Source organism: Hypanus sabinus, chromosome 23 (genome assembly GCF_030144855.1).
Source record: "Hypanus sabinus isolate sHypSab1 chromosome 23, sHypSab1.hap1, whole genome shotgun sequence".
Lineage (NCBI taxonomy): Eukaryota > Metazoa > Chordata > Chondrichthyes > Myliobatiformes > Dasyatidae > Hypanus > Hypanus sabinus.
In genome coordinates this window covers 27,644,517-27,653,108 of record NC_082728.1, presented here as the reverse complement: position 1 = coordinate 27,653,108, position 8,592 = coordinate 27,644,517, and the positions used below count along the sequence as shown (strand labels likewise).

The 8,592-nt window shown below is 36.5% G+C and overlaps 1 pseudogene; it reads left to right on the top strand.

The window, feature by feature from the left end:
- Nucleotides 1–518: 518 nt before the first annotated feature.
- Nucleotides 519–1,434, top strand: LOC132380347 (sin3 histone deacetylase corepressor complex component SDS3-like; annotated as a pseudogene).
- The last annotated feature ends 7,158 nt before the right edge of the window (nucleotides 1,435–8,592 follow it).

Here is an 8,592-nt window from a genome sequence, read left to right as displayed (position 1 = left end):
GTAAACAGCAGAAAAAGGACAAAATACAGAGAAACAAGAAAACCCAGAAAGGAAAACACAACAATGTACACAAAATGGAAGAAAGCAGTTCTGATGAAAATGACTCAGATGAAAGTGAATTGTCTTGTCTGCAACTTCACAACATGAAAGAGACAGAAGATCGAAGAGTAATAAAGGTCACTCCACAAGTGGCGGGCGTGAGACTGAAAATGGAGTTGGATACAGGCTCAGCTTTAACAGTGACCTCTGTACATGACTACAAACAACTGTTTTCTCCCATACCTCTGAAACAAACTAAACTACTGCTAAAGACTTACACAGGACAGGAAGTGCATCCCAAAGGTAAAATTAAAGTGACAGTGACCTACGGAGACAAAACACAGCAGCTGAACCTCTACGTACTGAAAAATGGAGGAACACCGTTGCTGGGACGTAAATGAGTCAGGAAAATCCAGCTGGATTGGCACACCATCAAGCCACTAGATGTGTCAACAAAGGTGGGCAGCTCAGTGGGGAAGATGTCTTCAGCTCTCCTCTCACCCATTGTCGGCTATTACAACAATGCAGAGGACGAATGCAGCACCCATGGCCATGACTCAGATGAAGATACAGAGGATGCAAGGAAGACAGATATTGCTAATAGGCAGGATGATGAAGACTACCTGGAAGTAAAAGAGCAGATGTACCAGGAAAAATTGACATCTCTCAAAAGACAGCAACAGCAGTTACAGGAAGCCACTTTGCAGGAGTACCAGTAAAGGATGAAGAAACTAGATCAACAATACGAGGAAATAATTTGAAATGCAGAGCTTTTTCTGCAACTAGAGACAAAACAAATGGAAAGGAATTATATTAAAGAGAAGAAAGCAGCAGTGAAGGAATTTGAAGATAAAAAGATTGAGTTAGAAGAAAAGAAAAAGATGATTGATAATGAGAGGCTAACAATGGAACTCACAGGAGATTCTATGGAGGTAAAGCCAATAATGACTAGGAAACTAAGGAGGAGACCTAATGACCCTGCTCCAATTACCGACAAAAGACGAAAACCTGCACCTGCGCAGTTGAATTACTTGTTAACGGATGAACAGATAATGGAAGATCTGTGAACTCCCAATAAGCTTAAATCTCCGAAAAGACTAGCATCTCTGTCTTCTCCTGAGCATCTTCCCAGCACTCCTGCTGAATTACCAGCGCAAAGATATGAAGCACGAATAGAAGATGGAAAGTTATATAATGCTAAGTGATGGTATCATAAAGGTCAGGCTCTCTATTTGGAATTTAAAGAGGATACGAAGATTAGCTGTCTAATTAGCTCAGTTGGAACAAATGAGATATGGGTAAGGAAGACAAGTGATAGCACAAAGATATATGCTGATATATCTAGGACAGCTGCACAGAGGAGTCTTCATTATACGGAGGTGATCTGCTGCCTAGAACTCTTAGCAAGTTGGAGGCGCACATCTTCTTAACTCCCTATGCTCAGAGGTCAAATGTTCATGACTTTTATATGGAAATTTGTATTAAAACAAACAAGTTTATCGACAGACTGAAGAACACAATATTTGAAGACACTTTCCAATGCCATCTCAGTTTTGAAGATTGTACATATTTTTAAGAATAACATTCATCCTTTCATGGATTTCACTTTGCTTTAATCATCTTTGCAAGATGGAGGTGACTGCTTGTTTTGGCTGGAACCTTCCAATTTGTGGATTGTTCAATTTATTCCAGACAATAGAGTGAAGACCTATTTCCTTCAGTGCTGGACAATCTAGAGAAGACCCCCCCCCCCCCCCGAGAGACTTGTTATAAATGGGTCTTAGACCAAAAGTAAAAAAAAAGGCTTGTTATAATTCGATATTATTACATTACTTTGTTGTAATTTGATATTATTAAGTTACTAAGTAGACATTTGTATGTTAAGGGTAAACATATTTGTTTAGCATAGTGCCCCAGTAAAAAAAAAAGTTGATACACCATTAAAATAAAAGGGGAGGAGTGTACTATATAGCCTACAGTATAATAAGGGACTACTTTATGTTTTAGTAACACATCGTTGAGCATGCACTATTAGGCGCGTAGTGATCTGTATGTGTGTGTGGAGTTTGGTTTCTGCCAGGAAAGAACCATGAACCTTGGCTCCTGTCTCCAGCGTTTTCATTAATAGCATTTTTGTGTAACCAGACCATATACACAACAAAAGGCATTGATTGTGTGGATTGACTAAAGAAGTCAGGGTAGTTCTCAATGGAACAGAAGCTTGTTAGGGGATTTTAGTGAGCTATTTAAAACCATAAAGGGTGCAAACTGAATAGATAGAGTGAAATTGTTCCTGTTGGCAGAAGGGTCAAAGTTCAAAGTGCATTTTTTTATCAATGTATGTATACTACCTGAAACCTTGAAATTTGTCTCCTTACAGGCTGCCACAGAACTAAGAAATGTAATAGAATTCAATAAAAAAGACCACCAAACACCCAATATGCAGAAAAAAATCAAATCATGCAAAAACACTGGCCTGCCCCACACCTCCAACTCCAACACCATGACCTTTTCAATCTGACCCAACACTTAAATCGGTCAAAAGACAGGCCAATTCTTGCTCTCAGTCTCAGATCCTACTGCTTCAATACACTCCCCAGCCCTGAACCCACCGCCTCAAATCAGCCCATACCCGACCTTTCCAATTTGGCCAGCATTCAAACTGGGAAAACATTGGCTTGTTCCTCACTCTTGGGCCCGGGCCCCACTGCATGAGCTCTGCCCATACACACCGCAATGCAACCAGGATTTCAGATCCGTACCGCAAAAATGCCTGGCCATACAGGCAGTTCAAAAGCTCAATTCCAATCGGGAATTTACAGACTACTGATAGCTGTGATCTTTTTTTGGGAAAAAGTGTGAGTCATAAAGTAGTTAATGGTTGTGCTTGCTGCCAGCAAGCCATCATTGTCGTTCACCAGAGCTATCTTAAACTGGAACAATGAAAAAGAACATTAGTACATAAAATTGGCAAAGAGTGTCATGAGGAAAAGGGATTTTTTTATGCAACTGTTGGTTTGTGTCTGGCATTCACTGCAGTGGTAATAGTGCAAGGAGGTTCATTTGCAGCTAGTTAAGTAAAGAATTTGCAGGGTGATGGCAAAAATGATGAACTGGATTGCATAGAGCCAGTACAGATTCTAGAGGCCAAATGGACTTCTTCCATCAACTGTTGAAGCATCGTTAAGCTCCTACTCATTCTTCTTAATGCTCTTGAGAGATAGAGGAATTTAGCTCAGCATCTCATTCTCTCCATCAATGCAGCACTTTTTCAGTGCCCGCCTGGTCAAGTCTCTGAAGTGTGATGGAAATGTACAACTTTCCGGCTCATTGGAAGGAATGCTACCAATCAAGAAGTGGCTGACAACTAAGATATAAAGTATGCACAATAATGCATGTGTAACTTCTGTTAATTGCTAGAAGCAATTCTTTAAGATGAAAATCTCTTCAATATAAAGGGAATGTTTATTTCCAGGTTTGATATTATAATATACGTTAACATAACTGGGCTATTCCAATTGAATAAACAGTTCTAAGTGAAAAGGCAGACAATAAGATATCCAAGCCTCTGGAACTCAGTTCACCATATGTGACAGGTGCTTTTTATGAATTTTCAGTAATAATATGTTAATCTTATTAAGTGTACTTTCAGATAGTAAATAACCGATTAACCATGCTGGCAGAGGAAGAGATGAATTAAGTAGATGATCATATAACATTTATCAAAATTTAATGTCTTACGATCTGTTGCAAATATTAATTGAACACAATTTCTTATTACAAAAGAAAGCAAGTAATGTCTTTAAAGTGTTATGTTTGGAACGCAGTTTTGCTTGAAGTCTCATTTCTTGCAAAAAAAAAATTCTGTCTCTACTTCGAATTTTCTCAGAAGAAAAATCAGGCTAACAAAGAATGTCTGTGGGTTTTCGTATTCTGCTGTTTAATAATGCACAGAGTATTATTTCTGTGCTTGTGAAATAATGAAAGGATTCTTATTTAGAAGACTATGTGACAGAAATTCTGTACTTCATTAAAAATTCCACTATTACTTCTATTGTATGCACACCTAAAAGCTTTCTATTAAAATGTCAGAATGATTAACTGTGTGTGGTAATTTCCGCTCACTTAGAACTGTTTATTCAATTGGAATAACCCAGTGATATTAACTTGTATATTATAATATAAAACTTGGAAATAAACATTCCCTTTATATTGAAGAGATTTTTATCTTAAAGAATTGCTTCTAGGCAATTAACAAAAATTACACAGGCATTATTGTGCATACTTCAACCCATGATATTTATGACATTCCCTTTCCTCATAATTAATAACTGTGAAATTGTGAATACAGAGAAAATAAATGGGAAAATATTAATTTTGCCGAAAATGAGAGTTTAGTGTTGTGTGCTGGGGGACTGAGCTGAATGGCGCCTGGGAGTTGAGACTTGGTCAGACTCTATGGTTTGTTGAACAGCAGGCTCGTAATTGCTTGCTCACCAGACTGCAATGGTCTAATTGTGGCCATAAATTTTCTGCGCTTCTCTGCATAAAAATTCAGCAGAGCCATTTACAGGAAAAGAGAGGGGCGAAATGCAAATATTAAAATAAGATTCATTGATTTTATTCAGAAAAGCTTGACTGTCAGAAGCAGTACAATATTCACGCTAGACTGGGTGTGGTTAAAAGGTCAAGCCCTCATGAATGTCAAAATGCCGTGCATTACGGTAGACTCTGTCTACATTGACTTTTTGAAGAGTCATGTAAAAAAAGCAAGCTAAAGGCAGGGGTAAGGCAAAGGCAGGGTTTTCCATTTGTATCTTCTCTATTTATGAGGAAGTTATAAACAATTAAGCAATAACCTACATTTTTTTCTGGAATGCAAAAGGCAGTAAATGGCTCCAATACTGATTTAAATGCTGTGGGCATAAGCCAAGCATTTAATTAAACTACGAGAACAGTTATTGCTGAGGACAGTTGGAATAGGAGTGATTGTTATTGTATTATATTTCAATAAAGCATGTGTTATACATTTGAAAAAAATTGTAACTTAGATTATGCTATGATTGTTATATATTATGTGTATCTTATTTCCACAATTTAAGTACCTTTCCTGGTACGGTTCAAAATGGGCAGGAGTCACTGCTAAGTAGCTTTCAGTGGTTTTTGAGTCATTTGCACTGCCTACACATTATATTTACTGAGATTGTCAACCAATTTGATAAACTACTAGAAAGCACAAATAATGGCAGTAAAATTTGCTAATGATCATCAGAGTATTATGTGATTAAACCCACTCTCAAACACGCTGTGATGAGCAGATTTGAAAGGTTGAAAAATGTGAGCAAAACTATCCCTTACTCCTAAATCAAGTCCAAACAAAAATCCGTTTTGAAAGAAATTGGAAACTTGTGGGTTACAAACTTTATTACCATTTGGTAATTCAGTTTCCTGAGTAACATTCTCTATTCCTTAGGGACAGCTATGTAACAACTCATAGAGGCAAGGTACAAGTGGTTTTGATGATATTCAATGATAAGAATAAGCCTGTTCAATCATTTTGGTTTGTACTATAGTAAAACAGAAACTAGAAAATGATAACTCAATTTTACTTTATTAATATGGCATTTTTATCCAGGGTGGCCAATTTATATTCAATTTCACTCTATCACTATGCTCTGTTAGTAAATTGAAAATAAATATAAAAGAATAGGGCAGGATTTCCTCGGTATGCAGTGAAATTGTGAACATATCCTTTACAAGCAGGTTTACAATTTCATTATACAAGGCTCACAGAGGAAAAATTCTGCCAGTTATGTTGCTGCAATATTAATATAGAACAACATAACTCCATGTTGTCAACAGTTTTCAGGGATTTTTTAAATCAGTATTCCACACTAACTGCAGATTAGTGAGTCCTTTAACTTCTCTAGGCCACTTTCTGTAAAATGCATCTGATATCTCCTTAACAAAAGATGATTTATATATTAAAAATAGGAGTATCTGCATTTGCTGATATTTCTATGTCTGCAGGACTGAACAGCTTATTAATATACATTTTAAGGATGAAAAGCCCAAGGATAACACCTTGTATTACTCCAAAGAATATCAATCGAAGGATGGATTCTTTGTTATAAATAGATATTTCTAGAAGTATTTTGGAATATAAATGCAATCTCCCTTTCCTCTACTTACTTACTGTTATGGAGAGCACTTAGTAATTGTACTCCTTACACTTGGGCACGCACACACACACAAACATTCTCTCTCTCTCTCTCTCTCTCTCTCTCTCTCTCTCTCTCTCTCTCTCTCTCTGTTGCATTCTGTAGTCATTGTTCTGAGAGTGTGCTAGTCAATGTCTTCCCTCTGGTATTTTCTAATATTGGGTCCTAAAGGGTTTTGGTGCTTTTCCCACCACTCACGGTGGAATATTCCATTTCTTTATAATGGGAATGTGTATATATTGTTTGTATACCATATTTAAGGTAGATACTTCTGTTTATTTTGTAATGTCATTGTAACTACATCATATGCTACTTTCTGTATAGTATTAAGTTAACTTTGTGTGTAACTAAAGATGGCATTACCTGGGGCCTAAAAAACATGACTATCATTCTCAGTAGGAGAGAGAGAGAAAGATCAAGTTACAAGAAGTTCAGACTGGACAAAATTAGTATGGAGCTATCTATGTTTTCTGGTAGATATATTTTTATAAATATTGGCAGTTTCCTTTTCACTATTTTTGCTAATTTTTTTCTAAGTTTGATTTTTAACACTCCTAATAAACACCCTTGCATGAAAGTGCTAAGCAACTCCAGTGATTTTTTTTTTCTTTGGTCATAAGCCATATATCAAAACACATACACTTTCTAACCCAGGTAACACAAGCCACATCAGTTCTGAATTGTGATAATTCCTGTAACGCAGATCTTCACTGATTGCAACAAAGCTACTCCCCATTTGGCCCATCTAAATGTGAGAAGATAGCCCTTTCTCAAAATGCCACATGTCTCCTGGGGAAAACTGTGCAGTGTAGAAATTAGGGTTGACAATACTTTGCTGCATTAAAGGAGACGTTTACATGGAGGTTGTTATTGCTTTTTAGGCCTAGCATTCTATCACAGGATATTATAATCTGATAACTCATCCATGCCATTCCAGTTTAATTCCTGACAGTGGATTTTTACATTTCTAAAACATAATATACCTACTACAACAGGAGCCTTGGTAATCTCACCTCTGACCTCCCCATCAAACCACTAGCCTTACTAAAAACATGATATACTGTAGGTTCAATGTCATCAATGAACAATCGTTTGAACTGCAAACGTTGTCTGGACCAGAGCAATCTCTCAGATTATATATTAAGCAAAGATTTTTTATAGTGCAAAATCATGTTTAAATGGTTTATGGAAAGCATCAGGTTGGAAGTGGCAAGAACTGGAAGTTCACTTCTTTTGACAAAGTGACGCATCATGTGACCATGCTTTTTCCATTAATTTACACTGTCTATATAAATAACTGAGAAATAAATTCTCTCAAAAGCCTTTCATGGACAGTATTCCTGAAGGAGTATATGGCCAGAAGTCACACTAATATGTTATGCAGCGATGGCTGTGTGGTGAAGTCATTGAAATACATATTGAAGTCAAAGTACAACCTACTAGAGCTACTGTACAACACATTTCATACAATGACTGAGAACAAATTACTTGGTAATATTAAATCCCTTATCTAAACTAAATGTGTAGCTATTGAAAAATACACATAAAACTTACAAAGAGAACTATATCAAATGATGGCATTATTTTTTCAGTTAAAAGACCTTACAACAGAACAACATGTAAGCAAAAGGATTATGTACAGCACAGGGATGTGAATTTGCAAAATACTGTGACTACTACTGATATTAATGACAAATACTGAAAATGGAAATATATACTCATTAAGTTCTGCCATAATGGGTTTAAACAGGACAAAGAATAATCCTAGAAAAGGAAAATAGGTACATGAATGTCAGAAAAATAGAGGGATGGGGACATTGTGTAGGTATAAGGGATGAGTTTAGTTGGTCAGTTGATTTCTTATTTATTTGTTCTGGCACAACACTGAGGATCGAAGGACCTGTTCTTGTGCTTTCTGTTCTATGTTCTATGTCTGAATCTGACTATGGAGACCTAACACACTGCCACAATTCCAGAGGTGAAAGATTCCAACATATGATATCCACGTTTTATCCTATAACATGAAGCATGTGAAATCAGACTTCCCTACACTTTCCCTGGTACAGGGCCTCAGTTCCTCTCTACTCTCCAACAAAATGTTTAATATTAAATGCCAGGTCTTTGGCAAACCAATACACTTGCTTTGTTTAAACTCCCTAAAAACAAATGAAACACACAGGATTATAATTTAAAAATGAATCACTAACAAAGTACTTAAATGTCCAAAGTTAAAGGAACCATTTGATAATAATGAAAAATGCTACCATATATCTGACCTTGTTTAAGAATTGTAATTGATTCATTATTGTTCCATTGAATTTTAAAGCATTTT